The sequence below is a fragment of the Ursus arctos genome, unplaced genomic scaffold (genome assembly GCF_023065955.2).
Source record: "Ursus arctos isolate Adak ecotype North America unplaced genomic scaffold, UrsArc2.0 scaffold_37, whole genome shotgun sequence".
NCBI classification, from domain to species: domain Eukaryota; kingdom Metazoa; phylum Chordata; class Mammalia; order Carnivora; family Ursidae; genus Ursus; species Ursus arctos.
In genome coordinates, this window is record NW_026623053.1 from 20,993,914 (window position 1) to 21,013,526 (window position 19,613).

At 35.8% G+C, this 19,613-nt stretch overlaps 1 long non-coding RNA gene across 5 annotated transcripts in view; it reads right to left on the reverse strand.

Moving 5' to 3' along the window:
* The window catches only part of LOC113266165 (uncharacterized), a 137,174-nt gene that overhangs the window by 98,012 nt on the left and 19,549 nt on the right, over positions 1 to 19,613 (reverse strand). For all 5 annotated transcript variants that reach the window (XR_008957177.1, XR_008957178.1, XR_008957179.1 and 2 more), the window contains exon 3: positions 5,686 to 5,774. This is a non-coding gene — a long non-coding RNA (uncharacterized LOC113266165). The remainder of the gene's footprint in view (positions 1 to 5,685; positions 5,775 to 19,613) is intronic.

Sequence of the window (19,613 nt, forward strand, 5' to 3'; positions counted from 1 at the left end):
TAATCCAAACGATTCTTGGAAAACATGAAAGACTAAGAAAGGCAATAGCCTAAGAAGATAATATTGCCATATAATATTTGGAAAGTTCTGTTTTGGAAATGAGTATCCACTATTTGAGATTTTTTTAAGTGGGTCTATTGAGCTATCCATCTAAATAATTGAAAATGCATATTTTATTTATTTATACATTTTCCTATTCTACCAAGAAATTATTTAAGGAGTCTTCAGTACTTCCTCTGTTAATAGATGATTTCTAGAATATATCTTCTTACAAAAATGAAATTAATGATTTTAGAAGCAATTCTTGATTTAGAGAGTATATTATCCATGGCACTAATAGCAAACAGATGGCACACTCAAATTAGGTTTATCTGAGGTAGGTTTATTTGTAAAGCAACTAATTGAAGAGGCATGGGAAAGTGGGGGGAAACACAAGGACTAGAGTATAAATCTGAAGCTGTCACCACCCCTAGTCCTGAGTGTGTGAGGGAAGACAGAGGTTGCTAGAATTGGGAAGGACTGAGAATTGTGTAGGAAAGGCCACTCTGAGTAAGCAGTGGACATACCAGCCTAAGGTAATTGAGGAGGATGAGAACAAGAGAACTGCTAACCCTACAGTTCTATCCTCCTGCCTTTTAATCTTGTTTCAGTGCCTCAGAATGACCTAAGCCAACTAGAAGTCAGAGAGCATGGGGACCCAGTGAGTTAGCTATGTAGGTCGTGTAGTCTTCTGGGGAAGAATGTAGGATAGAGAAGGGCAGAGAGCAGATCTGCAGTGTCAAATGAAAATACCCAGTACAGAAATTAACACTCATATTAACTAATTATTTTATAACATCTATTAGGATACATGCATATGCTGCTACAGTATATCAAAACTTTAGAATAACAATAATTGTGCTTAATAATGGCTAATCATAAATATATAAATATTCATAATCTATCTCCTACTTAAAAAAACAAAGGGGTCCAGAGCAATTTTTTAGAAAACCCCGAGGACTTTGAGTTAGGACTCCTACATTTAAGTCATTCATTAAAGTTGTGATCTTGGGCAAATCAGTTAACCTCTCAATACTTCAGTTTCTGCTCTGCAAAATAGAAATACTATGTGCCCTACCTCTCTCATGGGGTTGTGGTGATAGTCTATTGGCTACAGTGTATGAGATAGTATTTTGAAAATATAAAATATTCTTTATTTTCAAGAAGAATGTGTCACATTGAATTAGGTCATCTGGCAAACATAATTTTTTTTAAAGATTTTATTTATTTATTTGACAGAGATAGAGACAGCCAGCGAGAGAGGGAACACAAGCAGGGGGAGTGAGAGAGGAAGAAGCAGGCTCATAGTGGAGGAGCCTGATGTGGGGCTCGATCCCATAACACCAGGATCACGCCCTGAGCTGAAGGCAGACGCTTAACTGCTGTGCCACCCAGGCGCCCCATGGCAAACATAATTTTAAGATCTGTTTTAGATTTTTCTTTTTTCTTCTTTATTTTTTTCAACAAGATAGAAAATTTATTATGCTCCTTAGAAAAAAGGCATCATGGATGAACAAGTAAACATTTTAATTGAGGGTTTCCATGAATAATAAATTATGTAAGCCCACATGTATTTATATCAGAATCATGATATTTTTTCAGATTTGTTTATTTGAGAGAGAGAAAGAAAGCATGAGCAGGAGGGGCAGAAGGAGAGGGAGAGAGAATCCCAAGAGCTTTTCAAACTCAACAGTCCTCCCAAAAAATCCAATTTAAAAGTAGGCAGGAGACATGAATAGACATTTTTCCAAAGAATACATATAAATGGCCAACAGACATATGAAAAGATGCTCAACATCACTGATTATTGGGGAAATACAAATCAAAACTATGAGATATCAGCTCACACCTGCCAGAATGGCTAATATCAACAACACAAGAAACAACAGGTATTGGTGAGGATGTGGAGAAAGGGGACCCTCTTGCATTGTTGGTGGGAATGCAAACTGGTGCAGCCACTATGGAAAACAGTATGGAGGTTCCTCAAAAAGCTGAAAATAGAGCTACCCTATGACTCAGCAATTGCACTACTAGGGATTTACCCAAAGGACACAAAAATACTAATTCAAAGGGATACATGCACCCCGATATTTATAGCAGTATTTGATTTTTGAAAAGGAAACTCATATTAAGAAATTATGTCTATACACTATTTAGATAAATATGAATGTGCAATTTAGCTTAACCTGAATGTCCTGATTTCTAAGCACAACCAATTGTCTTCCTTCTGAATAACTGACAGTCATTTGTATGATAATAACCATGTAGTCACCTTACATATATGCCTAGTGTATTTCTACCAGAAAAGTGTAACAAGTGTACTTTGCCATTCTGAAAATTTCGATCCCATATTAGCAATTGTGCTTATTTAGATAAGAATAAAAAATACTCCAGAAACATGAAATAATTTACATAAGTTTTGAAACATGGGCTTAAATGTTAGTCCCGTTCCTGTTTTCATTCTGTACACTCTTCCGGCTTTATTGCCTACCCATGACTCTATCTATCAGCTATAAAGCAATAACTTCTGGGGCACCTGCATGGCTCAGTAGGTTAAGCATCTGATGCTTAATTTCAGCTCAGGTCATGACTTCAGTGTTCTGTGATCAAGCCCTGAGTCAGGCTCCATGTTGGGCATGAAACCTGCTTAAGATTCTCTCTCTCCCTCTGACCCTCCCCCCTTAAAAAAAAAAAAAAAAGATCAGCAGCACTAACTTGATGTTTCAAATGTCTAGTAAACAGGTATGTTAAAAATTACATATTCAGTGAAAGAATGACTTGAAGAACAAAATTGTATAAGGATAATGTTCTACTTTTACCAGTCTATTTCTGGCCTCCCCAAGTGGCCATGATAAACTTGAAAATAATAGTTATTTTTGATATAGTAAGAGGAGTGTACTAAAAATGTACAAAAGAAATGGCTGGGTAACTAATAGTTACAGTGACATAGTTCTGACCTCATATAAGGTTTTCCAACAGAAAAAAAACTTTGCAAATAGCAGCAAATCTGTTATATTTTATTGTTTCTTTTCAGACTAACATCAGGGTTTTGTTCATAATTTTTTCATGTAACTATTCTTTAGCACTGTACTTTCTGCCTCAAGAGAATTAGATACTGAGGAAGATAAATGCCCTTTATTTTTTGCCAAGATGAAAGAATTCTCCACTAAATTTGTTCTATGCTAAAATAAGAGAAGAATTAAAACACATAAATTTGCATTCTCAATATAAAAGCTTACATTTAAAAAATCAAATATGAGTTAGTCGTGTCTTTTAAGTCTAGAAACATTTAAAATTAGGGCTGCAGTTATGGGCACTCAAAAAAATAGACTTTATTCACTTCAAGTCACAATTCTTTTCACTTAGAAATTTCCTTTTCAGACCAAAATTTCTCTACCTACTGTTATGTTGAACTGATATAATTTTGGACTATTTGATTTAATGATGGAACTATATGAACATTATGTGAATTAATCTAATGTATTTTATTGGGTCCATTTTTCTCCAACCGTGTATTTTGTTAAAAGTAAAATGTGAAATCTATGTTCTTATTGTGTTTTTTTCTAACACACACACACACACAAAACAAAATCATAGTTTCACTTTACCCCAGAGGAAAGAGTTTATAATGAGAAATACAGCAAAAATATTTTCAATAAGTTTCATACAGTGTAAAGGAGATGGAATTTCTTAAAGCCCAAGTATTTGTAACAAATTTGAAAAGAAAGAAACATGAAGAGAAATTCCTAGAAATTCTTGTTACCAGATTTACAGAATCTTGTAGAAGACTCTATGTTAACCCTGAGCATGAGGCCTTCTAACAGAAACTGTATTTTTTGTTATCACATGGCCCTGTGGAAAGGCAGTGACTAATAAGCCATAACACAGTCCAGCCAAGAGCCTATAACAGCACAAGTTACAAAGAGGTAAGTGAATGTCAGCACTAAACTATAAGAAGGCCCCGGTTGGGGCAGGAGGGGTATTCTTCTTACCTGTGATATGTCATGGTTGAGAGGAATCCATACTATACGGCACACGCCGATATGTTCAATTTCTTTTCCTTTCAATGCACTTTAAAAAATTTTTTAAATGGAGCTATAATTGGCATATGACATCACGTAAGTTTAAGGTGTCACACAACGTCTTGAACAACACATCGATTGATACACATACGTATATTGCAATATGATCACCACTGTAGCAGAGCTCACACCTGTATTACATCACATAATTCTCACTTATTTTGCATGGTGAGAATATTGCAGGTCTAGTCCCCTGGTAACTTTGAAGTATATAATACAGTCTCGTTGTGTGCTAATTTTGGGGACAAAGGAGCAACAGTAAATCAAATTGAAGGCTCGGTCCCAGATTACACAGCCAATATGGACCAATCCAGGAACAGTTACATCTCCTGACAACCTTTCTCTATCACTTCACCTATTTCTCTTCATAAGGTGTTTCTTGAGCAAAATGGCTGGAGCCGAGGTAGAAAAGAAGCCAAATCCCATCAAATAAAAAGTAGATGTATACCCAATTGTGTAAGCAGTTGATTGTGATTCTGATGTTAGCCTGAACATGAGGGCCGAGGCGTAGTTAGCCACAGAGGACATTTTGTAGTAAAAGTCTCACTTCTCGGCCTCATGTTTAAGTCTATTTTTTCCCAGTGTCTATCATAACTTCCCATGTCCTCTATTTTCATAAAGCACTATAAGAAGATAAATCCTATTACATAATGACAAAGCACAATGCAATTTTTCTAAGTCAAGATAGTAAATTTTGTGAAAAAATTCTGGCATTTGATTGCCTAGCTTGAAGTTTTAGCCCTAGTCGGAGTAAATGTGGGCAAGTTATTTAATCTCTCTGTGCCTCAGTTTCCCTAACTGCCAAATGAGGGTACTAGTAGTATCTTACTGGGTCATTGTGAGGAGTATAGATTAAAAATTCCTAAAACCAATGCATGGTACTTAGTGAACCCTATGTCTAAACTTTGATCATTATTGTTATTTTATTATGAAACTTTAATACAGGCATCCACCTTTAAATAAGAATATGGATGCATTTTTTTTCCTGGAGCTTTTATGGTATATCTAAAGCATATGAACAATATTTGTTAGCATTTTTAAGGTGTGCATTTATAACTCAGAAGTGGTAAATAGAAAGGAATACAGTGTAATGGCAGTTACAGTGTCCCAAGTCTGGTTTATGTTATAAATCCCAACACCTGTAGGCTTATTGAGGCAGGACAATTGCAGTATCACATTATTTGAAATAAGTTCACCTGGCTTGACATGAATCAGCTGATAATTCTGCTGTTGGTATGATAAGCCTCAGAATTTCTAATGCTTACCTTTTAAAAATTTTTCTATTTTAATTCCCACTATCCTGTCATAAATTCTTCCCCTTTTCAAAGCTAACAATATCTCACCCTCATCCTCTTATGCAATCTAATTTCTTTTTTTTTAAGAGTTTATTTATTTATTTGAGAGAGAGAAAGAGCACAGAGGGAGAGCGAGAAGACTCCCCACTGAGCAGAGAGTCCAGTGCAGGGCTTGATCCTAGGACCCTGAGATCATGACCTGAGCCAAAGGCAGACGCTTACCCAACTGAGCCACCCAGGTATCCCAAAATCTCATTTTTTATTCATACCTCTTTCAATCTGACTTTTGGCTCCCACGCTCTTCTAAGGCCCACAGTGCCTGAACGGTGTTTCTTCACTCCTTGGATGAGTCCTATACCTAGTAAGGGAATGTAAAGAATGTAAATAAAACAGCCAGTACATCCTTGGATCAGCAAGAAGGTAGCCCAATACTCATGAGCTATCCCTCTCCACAAAAGAATCTCATGGATCGATGTGTTCATTCACTTGTTTATATATTCATTTAACAAACATTTACTGAAATCTAGTCCATGTCAGGTACTGCGTTGGGTACTCTCGCCTTGCCTTCCCAATAATACTATTTATCTATTAGCAATAATCATGCCTAGGATAATCCTCATTGGCTATGATACTGTGCAAAGCTGACAGTACTGTGTACTGTTATCTACTCCAATTTATACATGAAGAAGCTAAGATTCAGAGGTTTTAGGTAACTGCCCCAAGATGGTAAGTGTTAGACACATCTTACTGAGTTTTTCCATGGATAATAAGCCAGCCAGATAATATTCATACAAGAGTAGAGCAGGCCATCATTCACGCATTCATTCATACATGCATTTATTTGTATTAATGTTGTTCTGCAGAAGTTAATTGTATGCCCCGCCTTGTGCTAGGGATTAGGAGAAAGTCTGCTTTTAGGAAAAAGGCAGGATTACTCACCAGTGCTGATGCTTTATGTATGTTAACTCACCTAGTTCAAGAATGTGCTGGCCAAGTTTTGGTCCAGAAGATTAAATAAAATTGTTCTACCAATCCGGCTCAAGTCTAATATCCTATACCATCTGAGCCTGATTGCTGAGGTTGTCATTCTTTTTGAATAATGCTCCTTGAATTATTGCAAGCCTTTGAAAAATTTTCAGAGTTCTAAAAAAGTCGACTTTGACAACTTTTGCTATTGTTCTCATTGGTCTTATTGAAGAGCAGAATTCTACAGGTCTTTACTCCATCATGCCAGAATTCCCTCCCTGTTATGGTTTTAAACTCACTTTTTATGTTGCGTTTTTATCTCATTCTTTGTGATCAAGTTCATGTTATCCTTCAGTTGCTGTAACTGAGTATTGGCTCTGATTTGCTTTGTAATAGTTCAGTATCTCCACTGCTGAGGAGATGCTACCCTGTTTAATCCATCTTCCTAGAAATCACATGGCTAAATCCCCGCATCGATTCCCACTCTTTGTTTAAAGACTATTTAGGGGCAACTGGCTGGCTCGGTCAGTAGAACATATGACTCTAAATCTCGGGGTTGTAAGTTCAAGACCCATGTTGGGTGTAGAGATTACTTAAAAAAATTTAAAAATCTTTAAAAAAAAAATACTTCCCCAAAGTCTGCCAAGGTTCATTATTCATTTCAGTAGGATTTTCCAAGGCTATGTAGTTCAACTCATCTGACTTTAAGATTTACTGTACTATCATCTAGATCTCTTTTCTCACTGGCATTTTATCTTGACTCAGCTTTTCCTATAAAACACACTAGTATTGTTTTTTCTTCCCTTAGCAAGGATCATATTGAGGGATTTATAGTTCCTGAATCGATTTCCTCTTCATCCATTTTCTGCTTCCTGTCTTTCTTCTTTTTCATACTGCTGAAACTATACATAAGTTATCACAAGCTCTTAGTCTCTAAATAGTTTATTTCCTCGTCTTCCATAATTTTAAACCTTATTTCACATTACTCATCTATTTCATTCTCTTAAAGTTTCTCCCAGGTTTGCAAAACTCTTCTAGTGCTTGGCTCTCTACCTGCTTTGTGAGAGCTCCCTTTCCCATGCGCTGTAGTCTACACTCCCCACAAACAACTCAGCATCCCTGGAGCATCTATGACCTTAATCAGCTCTGATAAAAGAACTGCTTAAATCAGGTTGGAGGGCAGGTGGCCACTTTCCTGCGATTTGCTCACCTGCTTCAATGGTTTGGATCCTGAAATTCTTCTCTATCTCTCAATGCAAATTGCATTCCTTACCAACCGCCTTATGTCTAATTTGAACCCTATGTTGTTATTGAAAAAAATTGTTATTTTATATAGTGACCATAACTCTGCCTGGAGTCACTGTCTAGTCAGGGGGGCTGAACATGGACTCCTTTTTTAAAAATGTTAACTTACTATCCTTATAAAGCCTCCTTCCAGGCCAGGCAAGAGTACCTCCTATTTTCCCTTTCTTCTTTCTTTCTTTCTTTCTTTCTTTCTTTCTTTCTTTCTTTCTTTCTTTCTTTCTTTCTTTCTTTCTTTCTTTTTATTAAGTAAACTATATGCACAACATGGGGCTTGAACTTACAACCCCTGATATCAAGAGTTGCAGGCTTGACCAAATGAGCCAGCTAGGCGCCCTGTCTACTCCTGCTCAAACTTTGTGAGCTACTACACATAGCAGTGTGTGCGGACGATGTGGATTTCAGCCTCCGTTTTGCTGGGAACCATACCCATCTCTTCCTTCTCTCTCCTTTTCTTCCATTCTTCTGACACTCTTTTCCCTCTTCTGTCTTCCCTCAGACCCCTTCATCACTCACATATCTAGCGTAAGCATAACTTTACCTATTCTCCTCCTTGGTTGGTATTCGGATTCTCCTCATTTTTCATGACTACGAATTGCTTTAAGTTTTACTTTCTTTGTTGCTTGCTCTTAAAACAGTACCTGACCCAGTAATATCATTCAGTAATATCAATTTCTATTATTATTTTACATCTACCCATTCCAAACCCTGGGAAGACCCAAGATCTAAGATTTTCTCTGACATTAATTGCCTGTGCTGTGTAGCCTAGCTCAAGTCATTTCTTCCTCTTTTACCAAAATGTGTGTGTGTTGGGGATGGGGAATACAATGTCTAAAACTATTTACTGGCATGTGGGGATGCCATGTAAATTCCTACTACAGATTTTTGGGTCTTTTTTTTTTTTTTTTTTTTGAGAGAGAGAGAGAGAGAACGCATGCGCGTGAGTGGGGGGTGGAGGCAGAGAGGGACAGAAGGAGAGGAAGAGAGAGAGAATCTCAAGCAGGCTTCCTGCCCAGTGTGAAACCCAAGGTGGGGCTCGATCTCATAACCCTGAGATCGTGACCTGAGCCACAATCAAGAGTCAGATACGTAACTGACTGAGCCACCCAGGCACCCCTTTTCTGGTCTTGTTGTGCTCATCTTTGCCTTCTGACTTTGATTTTCTGTTCAATACACAGAGATTACCTCTTTCGTGTGTCTTCCTTATCCAGTGCAATGCATAATATTGTTTTCCTTTGGTCTCTTAAAAAGGTTCCACCCATGTAGTCCCTTGCGTGGTTGACCCTTTTTGGCATGCCTGTGCCCCAATTTAATCAGGTGCCTTGAGGACCCAGTCTACTTTATGAGCTAAGTGCACACAAGCATATACGCAGATATACATATTCATGCTCGCACGCCCATGAATGAAAAACTCTCCTTAAGTGCAGAATAATTAGTCAGAATCTAAGACCCTATAGCAAGTTAAATCAGAAGACCAAACAAAGCACAAATTTACAACTGTATCATAAAAAACCTTGCACGTTCATAGAAAATTCTGCCAGCCCGAGGACTGTTCAATTAGACTCTTCGGGGGTAGAATTTATTCTAAATAAAACCTCACCTCCATGCTGTGCCATTTCTACATAAGAATTGGAGAGAACTATGCAGATCCCGCACCTGTTGAGTTATACAGAAAACCTGCAGGAAACCAAGAGTGCAAGTGCATGTGATTAAGTACAAAAGATTAGAATAAAACCCTTAGGTGGCTATGGTTTCTGCTGTTCTTTTAACTCTCCATGCTCTTGAACATCATCTATCATTAGTGGGCAAAAATCACATAATAACAAATTACTAGCCTTATGCTGAAAGTTCTTAGACAATGCAGATGATGTGAACATCTATGGCTATTCTGAGCACACAAAATGATTAAGCCAAACAGAAAGGTTATCACGTTGCGCTTGTGAGTTTTGGTAACTCGTGGCCTTGTGTTACACATGTCTGCGATTCTGGAGAGCAGATTTGGGTGCAGCTTGGTGGCAGCTCCTGCAGGGGCTAATCAGGAGAGCTGCTGTGACTAAAACTGAAGTGGAAGTTGCAGCTGCTTGGGAGATGATTTTCATTAAAGCTGCCTGCCAGTGTCAACACGGAGTCCAGACTGGATTTTAGAAACAAAATGTGACACTTGCAAGGCACTGGGGCACAGTATTCAGAATTTTCTCAGGGTGGCATTGCATCTTTTTATCTAGAATGGAAATAAAATGTTTAAGCAGTTATTGATGTAGACTCCACCCTATAACATAATGGTTAAGTGTGAACATTTCCATTATTTCCTTCTATCTAATAATTCTAATATATATATATGCAGATTTTGCCATTAAATATAGATGTCTTCAGCATTTGAACATGAATTACAGCAATGGACAGATTAGAGTATAATCTTCAGTTGTGTTAAAGTAATGAAATTGTGAGTAATGAACTACATGTATAAATATTGGTAAAAATTTGTCATTTATTCAAAGGTCAATCTTAAGTTTATATATCACTGTACTTTTTTCCTTGGTTTAAAAAAAGTAACTCTATTTATAGAATTCTTTCTAGTAAGTTAATAGATGCATAGAAAAAAAAAACACGACTTTCAGGAAACCTCTAATAGATAGCAGAATTTCTTTGGCCATTAAGATATTTAAAGGCATTTATTAAATCATATTATCTTGGTTATTTTAGTGTTAGTGTACAGATTTTGGATGATAAGATGATGTCTATAAAGTGATATAATTCTTTATTAAAATAAAGGTAGTGCTTAGAAGCTAGGTTGGCAACATAAAGACAGGAAGTATTATTTTCTAAGGGAAATAAAGTGATGATGAGTCACAGAAATGCTGTATTGTGGGGCGCCTGCGTGGCTAAGTTGGAAGAGCGTGCAACTCTTGATCTTGGGGTCATGAGTTGGAGCCCCACATTGGGTGTAGAGATTACTCTAAAAAATAAATAAATAAACTCAAAAAAAAGAGTTCTATATTATAATATTATAATAAAGGTATTTGGCTTCAGGCTTAAAAAATTCCCCTTCCCTCCATTGCTTTACACCAACAAATATATTATTTCTTTAGTGCATGCATATTATATTTGATTTTTTAAATAAGCTAAATTTATTTGAGAAGTAGTGAAAAAATATCTTAGTCCAAGACTCTTTCATGCCATCCTACTTCCAAGCACCTTCCTAGCCTATCGGATATTCCTCTTCTGCCTTTGAGAGTCGGTATTAGGATTCCACAACGAAGCCACATCTTTGACATACACCTTGTGCTCAATAAATACTAGTTTACTACGTGAATTTTTCTAGTTTCCACTACCTCAACCTATGATCCTTATTAGGCTGTGTTCCAAAATACAGAAAATCTGAATATTTGGAAGATTTTGCAGCAACGCCAGATAAGAAACACACCTATAAATTTATAATTACTGACCAGAAAAATTTAGATTGTTGTTAAAAGCATATATTTGTATCTTTTTAGACGAGTGCAATAAAATGTGTCTCATTTTAGTCACTGGGGTCTAAACTGTTTTTTTTTTCTTCATAACCAAAAGGAAAAATGAAATCAAACCACAGAATCCCTAAAAAGAAGAGTTAGTTTTTAGATACCTTTCAAATTGCCATTAACTGGCACTAGCTAAGGACATTACTATCTTAGAACATATGAGCCCAAGTTCTTCAAACACAGAAATGTACTGGTATGAAAATCTCTCAAGGTAATATAAATCCTAGGGGAGGCATAAATTTACTAAGGAAGAAAAGAAAAAAATGGTACCGCTTGATAAGACGAAGCTGCCAAAAAGCAATAGAACTTGCCTATTCCCATTCACAAGATTGACACCTGTGCTTGCAGGTGCCAAATGATAAGTTCTTCATGTGTATGTGTCATTTGAATGTGTGTGCATAACAAGTGAATATAAACACGAGTTTTTTAATTAAATTACTAAGTCCCTACAGAATGCTAGTCATTATATCAGCTCTCCCACTTCGATCTGAGAATAATTCCTGTAGGCTTAATAATACTCGGTACATGGTAACTGCTCCCAAATTATCAGTTGTTCTTTTCAGTTCCATGCACCCACTTCTGTTATCTAGACCAGGGTTTTCTAATTCAGTATCCTACCCTTGTTTGCCCTTCTAATGAGCACATTTACTCCCGATTTTATTCCGCCTCTTTCCCTTCATAACATGCTGGGTTCACTATTGGTGCATAATTGTACAATCTGAAAGAGAATTTTGAAATAAGTTTTCATATGTTAAAATCTCTCCCTTCTCACCCTGAGACTAAGGCAGTGAGTAATGTGAAAATGTCAGACACTATGACAGGGTTGGCTCCTGCATTATCTCCCCAAATGTACCTGGTATGTAGCTGTATTTTCTGCACATCCTGGCTATGTATGAAAATCTACACTTACAATTAATGTCCTTATATAGAGTTTCTGTATGCATCATATATATGTGATGGTGAATAGACTTTTCATACCTACACTTTAATTATATTTTGGACTGTATGAAAAAAGTCCTTGCCTAACATGATGAACTTGTGTGAATTTTATAGAAATTTTAATTGGAAATCTTTGATTCCTTTTATTTAAGAATTCCTGTATTTAAGAGGCGCCTGGGTGGCGCAATCATTAAGCGTCCGGCTCAGGGCATGATCCTGGCGTTCTGGGATCGAGCCCCACATCAGGCTCCTCTGCTAGGAGCCTGCTTCTTCCTCTCCCACTCCCCCTGCTTGTGTTCCCTCTCTCGCTGGCTGTCTCTCTCTGTCAAATAAATAAATAAAAACCTTAAAAAAAAAAAAAGAATCCTGTATTTAAGAATCTTTTTTTCTCTTTTTTTCTTTGCTTGCTTTGTTTCTTAAATTCCACATACGAGTGAAATCATATGGTATTTGTCTTTCTCTGGTAATTCTATTTTTAATTTTTTGAGGAATCTCCCTACTGTTTTCCACAGTGGCTGCACTAATTTGCCTTCCTATCAACAATGTACAAGATCCGTTATCTCCACATCCTCACCAACACTTATTTCTTGCCTTTTTGATTCTAGCTATTCTGACGTGTGTGAGGTGATATCTCGTTGCAGTTTTGATTCGTATTTCCCTGATGATTCATGATGTTCATGAGCATCTTTTCATGTGTCTGTTGGCCATTTATATGTCTTCTTTGGAAAAATGTCTATTCAGGCACTCTGCCCACTTTTAATCAGATTATTTGTTTTGGGGTCTTCAGTCATATACGTTTCTTATATATTTTGGATATTACCTCCTTATCAGATGTATCATTTGCAAATATCATTTCCCACTTGGTAGGTTGCCTTGCTTTGTTGATGGGTTCCTTCACTATGCAAAAGCTCTTTATTTTGATGGAGTCCCAGTAGTTTATTTTTGCATGGGTTTCCTTTGCCTGAGGAGACGTATCTAGAAAAGTGTTTCTATGTCAAAGATATTACTGCCTATGTTTTCTTCTAGGAGTTTTATGGTTTCAGGTCTCACATTTACATCTTTAATCCATTGGGAGTTTATTTTTTTATATAGTGTAAGAAAGTGATCCAGTTTCATTCTTTTGCATGTAGCTGTCCATTTTTTTTTTTTTTTAACATCGTTTGGTCTTTTTCCCATTGTATATTTTGCCCCCTTTGTCATAGATTAATTGATCATATAAGTGTGGGTTTATTTCTGGGCTCTATATTCTGTTTCATTAATCTATGTGTCTATTTTTGTGCCAACACCATACTGTTTTGACTTACTTTATAGTAAAAAACTTTGTTGTATATCTGGAAATCTGGGATTATGATACCTCCAGCTTTGTCCTCCTTTTCAAAGACAAGATCGTTTTGGCTACTTGGAGTATTTTGTGTTTCATGTAAATTTAGTAGTGTTAGTTCTAGTTCTATGAAAAATGTTGTGGGTGTTCTGATAGGGGTTGCATTAAATCTGTAGGTTGCTTTGGATGGTATAGACATATTAACAATGCTGGTTCTCCCAATCCATGAGCATGGAGTATCTTTCCATGTGTTTGTGTCATCTCCAATTTCTTCGATCAGTGTTGTATAGTTTTGGAGTATAGTTCGGAGTACAGGTCTTTTACCTTCTTGGCTAAGTTTATTCTTAGATATTTTATTCTTTTTGGTGCAATTGTAAATAGGATGTTTTCTCAATTGATTTTTCTGCTGCTTCATTTTTAGTGTATAGACAGGCAACAGATTACTGAATATTAATTTTATCCCATTTGTATAGTTTTTAATGATCAAAAGTTATTGGTTATTATTTAAATCATTAAGTTATTATGTACATTAAAATATGTTATATTTAGAAAGATTGTTTTCAGTGAGATCCCCTAAGTACACATTAATATATCTCGTTCTATACCTCAAAACTCATAATAAAAACAAATAACAGTCACATATAAACTTCAAAATTCAAATTTTCTGCTGATTTATATGCTGACCTATTATTTAAAAGAAAACCAGTAGCTCCAATATATTTTTCTACAAACATCTTGGTAGAAGTTTTAATAGTCAATAAATATATGAAAAGTGAATATCGAGATGGAGGAGAAGGGAAAGTCATTAAATAATATAATGATACATATTTGGCAGTAAGATAAATTTAAAAATTTTCCATTTATATATACCTATATTCTGTTAATAACACTAACTTGTGTACATATGGAACAGCTGGAAAAAATTCTTCTGGCATAATATTCAAACTTCAGAAACAAATTGCAGACCAGGTGACTAGCAGTAATTTTCAGTACATTTGAGCTTTAATATATGAAAAGTCTCCCTGGAACTTTATACCACTAATTATGATAGAGAAGAATTCTTGACTTCATATGTCAGCAAACGTATGTTAAAAATGACTAATACTGCAAATATGCAATAATAACCCCCATATTACTCCCTCCCTTCCTTTTTCTCTCTCTCTCTCTCACACACACACAATCATTATGCTGTGAAGATTTTTTAAAGTCTAACCATTTTTATCTTAGACATAACAATTTTTTCAATAATAAAATTGTGGTAGTAAGACAATTATCATCTTACTGATATTAAGGCAACAAAGGTTTAAGTAAAATTAAAATATCAACCCTCTGTACCCTAAAGGAATAGACAATTCTTGGGATATTCACCAAATTGCTCAATTTAGTAAAAATAATGGTGTAGTGAATTTTATGTAGTATTATAGATATTGCTATATAGATTATAAGGAAAACCTTCACAAGTAGAGTGGTGGAGAAATAAGATAAAGGGAAAAAAGGAAATTAGCTAAAATATAAAAGCATGTACAGGAAATCAAATATATGTAGCTAAGAAGGTCAGTAAACACCATACAGTGGAAGAAAATGGTATTTTCAGACAATGCATGGATTTAAATTCAGGAAATCTATTTTATTTTGTTTTAATTCCAGTATAGTTGACATACAGTGCTGTATTAGTTTCAGGTGTACAATATGGTGATTCAATGCTTCCATAAATGACCCTGTGTTCATCAGGACAAGTGCACTCCTTAATCTCCATCACCTATTTCACCCATCCCCGCCCCCACCACCATCCCTGGTAACCATCAGACTGTTCTCTATAGTTAAGAGTCAGGAAATCTAGGTTACAATTTTAGTTCCTGAGAGGGCCAATTCTAGAATGGTTGAAAAATAACCTCCAAAAATCCACTCCTCCATAAAAGCAATGAAAACAGTTGAAAACATTTCAAAATCAACACATTTTGAAACCAACCTTTTCAGAACTTTGGAAATCAACTAAAGACCTGTGACAATCTAAAGTGTGTTTGTTTACTCAAGAAAAATGGCTGAATCTCAGTAAGAGCAGCAAGCTTCTATCTCTTCTACCTTTAGCTCATTCCCCATCTCCCCTGCTCTGCAGTAGCCTTAAAAACTAACAGCATGGTACCTACAAATGTTATGAAAAACCAGCCATTTGGAAGCTACTGGATAAGACAAAATGGGATTGTAGCTTCCCCCAAGTCCCAGAGAATTGTCACTATTCGATCTGACCTGTCTGGCAGCTACTTAAAAGCTCCATTCTCAAGGGATGCCTTTATTTGATCTGATTCAGGGCCTGCTCTGTGAAAACCACTCTATCCTCAGGACATTTACCAAAAACAATTAGTAGTAATTGTTTGTCTTCATAGCTGCCTGGGTAGCATTACCAGTTAGGGCTAATAAGAGGCTGATCAAAAAACATTAAAGGATGGGGTGCCTGAGTGGCTCAGTAGCTTAAGCAGCCAGCTCTTGATTTCAGCTCAGGTCGTGATCTCAGGGTCCTGGGATTGAGCCCTACATCAGACCCTGTGCTCAGAAGGGAGTCTGCTTGTGGAGTCTCTCTCTTCCTTTCCCTCTGTCCCTCCCCCTGTTTGAGCTTGCTCTCTCTCTCTCTCTCAAATAAATAAATAAATAAATAAATAAATAAATAAATCATATATATGCAAAAACTGGGAAATGATGTGCGCATAGGGGCTTAAAAATGCCAACATATTCCTGGGAATCTAGAAAGTCACAGTCACGTGCTGGTTTGTGAACATACTAAGGAAAGACCTGCGAAGGTCCTAATCTCTGACCACTAAAGAGTGCGCACAAGCAAAGAGTGACTACCAAGGCAGACTTGTCAACTTCTTGCCAGAGCATTTAAGGAATACCCCAGTACAAGCATAGCACTCCTCAGCAATGTCTGGGAGATTTACTGGTCCAAAGCATTGAAGGAAATCTCTTTTCAATCATTAGCTACCACTAACTGAAGCAAGGAGAGACTTCAGTAGCACATATGACAAAGAATACATACTCTCCAGGCTATGTTCAGCAAAGTAACCAAATAAATAGCAATAATAACAAACCCCAGGGAAGAGAGGAAAATATGATTTCCAGAGTTGGAACACTGTACTATTTAAAATGTCCATTTTTCCAACAACGAAATATATGACATGTGCAAAGAGAAGAATCAGGAAAGTATGAACCATGCACAGGAATAAAAGCAGTCAATAGATAATGTCCCTAAGAAATCCTAGATTTTGTACTTACTAAACAAAGACATTAAATCAGCCATTTTAAATATGGTCAAAGAACTAAAAGAAATCTTGCATGAAGAACAGAAGGAAAGTATGAGAAAGATGTCTTACCAATAGAAGATATCAATAAAAAGAAATTATAAAAAAAGAATCAAGTAGAAATTCTGACGTTGAAAGTGCAATAACTGAAATAAAAAATTCTCTAGAGTAATAACAGCAGAAGTGAGCAGGCAGCATAAATCAATTTGAATACAGATCCACTGTGATTATCCCATTTAAGAAGCTGGAGAACAAGAATGGAGAAAAATGAACAGAGCCTCAGAGACCTGTGGGTAGGCTTCAGCCTACCAACATGCATATAATGGAAGATCCTTGAAGAGAAGAGAGAGAAGGACTATTTGAAGGAATACTGGCTGAAAACTTCGCAAATTTAATGAAAAACATGAATCTGCACATCTAAGATTAGTAAACTCCAAATAAGATACACTCGAAGAGATAAACATGTAAATATATCATAATCAAACATTTGCCAGACAAGTACAAAGAGAGAACTTCGAAAGTAGAAAAAAAAAAAAAAGTCACTCATCACATACAAAGGATCTTCAATAATATTGACAACTGATTTTTCAGAAACCATAAAGGGTAGAAAGCAGTATGATGATGTACTCAAAGTGCTGAAAGAAAACATACTGACAGTCCAAGAATCCTACATTCTGAAAAACCGTATCTTACAAATTAAGGAGAAATTAAGAATTCCAAGATAAAAACTGAGAATTTGTTGCTAGCAGAAATGCCCTGGAAGGGAATTTTTCAGGCTAAAATGAAAGGAAACTTGGGGGGCCTGGGTGGCTCAGGTCATGATCCCAAGATCCCGGGATCGAGTCCTGAATGGAGCCCTGCATTGAGCCCCGGCATCAGGCTCCCTGCACATGAGAGAATCTGCTTCTCACTCTTCCTCTGCTCCCTGACCAACTCCACTACTCATGCCCTTAAATAGATAGGTAAAATCTTAAAAAAAAAAAAAAAAAAAAAAAAAAGGAAACTAGATATTATCTTGAATCCATACAAAAAAATTAAGTGCACTGGTAAAGGTAATTATATAGAAAAACATAAGAGAGGGTGTAAAATGTAGCTTTCCTTTGTAACTCTTTTACTCTACTCTCTTATTTAAAATACAACTGCATAAAGCAATATTTTAAAAACTGCATTGATGGGGCTATAACGCACAAAGATGTAATTTGTGTGCAAAGCATTGTACAAAGAAAGAGGAGAGATAGAGTTATTTGAAACAAATTTTAATATATCATTGAAATTAACTGGATATTAATCTGATTTAAATTGTCTGAAATTAAGATGTAAATTGTAATCTCAGGGCAACTACTAAGAAAATAACTCAAAAATATATAGTAAAAGAAACAGCTACAGATTTAAAATATAAAACATGAAAATGAGACAATTTAAACAATCAGATCATTAAAATCTGAATTTAAAAATCAACCATAATTAACAACCTTCTGAAATAATCACTTTACTATATCGGTGTCTACTTTTCTAATCTTAAAAAAAAGGTCCACTTATATTTGTAAACATAAATGTGTTTTAATTTAACATGATATTGTAAACCTTTTTTGGTCTCAGGTTTGGATTTGAAGTGTGTGGTGGGAAATTTTTAAATATGTTTTCTGTATATTGTAGAATGTATACGTACACACACGTAAACAGTCATTTTACGTGTTACATATGATTAAAATATAATGAAATGGATTCCTGATGTGTTCATGTATGTTAAACACATGAAACATTTTTAAATCATTGCTAGTGATTTCATAATCAAGCACAGAAAGTTGAAATCAAATCCAGAGTTCTAAGTATTTGCACTGACGTGATTTAAAGAGCTACCAACAATATACACGATAATACGTATCCTTTTTCCAAGTGATTTTTATTAATCTGAAAGCAATTTAAAGAATTCTTTAACCACAAAGTCTTATAACGTGAATTAATAAGCAAGAGCTGACATAATTTAAAATAAATTAAGTGCCCATTCAAATACTTTTGGTCTGTGGGCACATGCAAATTTGCTTGGAGAAGTTATTCTCTCAGCATTCCCTTCACATGGGGATTTGTGTGATGTTTGTTTTCACTAAGAAGGAGAAAATGGAAAAGCTATTTCAAGAACCAGATTTGATTGCTTTGAAAACAAACAAACAAAAAGTGCTTTTTCTTTTTGTAGCTTTGGGCTAATTGCTCTTCCCTTCAAATCTCTGTTTTCTTGTTGTTGCTGTTTCCCCTTTATCTATTTTCAAGGTAGATTTAATGGCTTATGGGAAAAACTTGTTTAATTTACTTCCTCCCTTTGAAAGAGGTTTTCTTCCCTATCTTTTCTTTCCTTACTCTCTGAAGTCTGATTTTAGTCTTAGCATGTTAAGGAATTAATAATGCATGTGACTGATTTTTTTTCTGATATTTTTTCAACTTTTAAGAGGTTGTGCTTAATGATCTGATCCCAGAAATGACATATCCTCATTTCAATTCTGCCTCTGAGAAAAACTATATTATCTCCAGAGAGCCATGATATAACCTTGTACATTTGTTATCTATTGCCTCGATTATACCATAGGAAGAGAGGAAAGCCCATTTTAAATAAAAACACTTTTGAGTTAAAAAAAAATGTGTTAAGGAATTTACATAATTAATTGTAATGATATGAAAATACAGCATGGGTATATTCATACCCACAGTTCTTGGTGACTAACTTTAAGACCAATACTTCCTTTTTTTTTTTTTAAAGATTTTATTTATTTGACAGAGATAGAGACAGCCAGCGAGAGAGGGAACACAAGCAGGGGGAGTGGGAGAGGAAGAAGCAGGCTCATAGTGGAACAGCCTGATGTGGG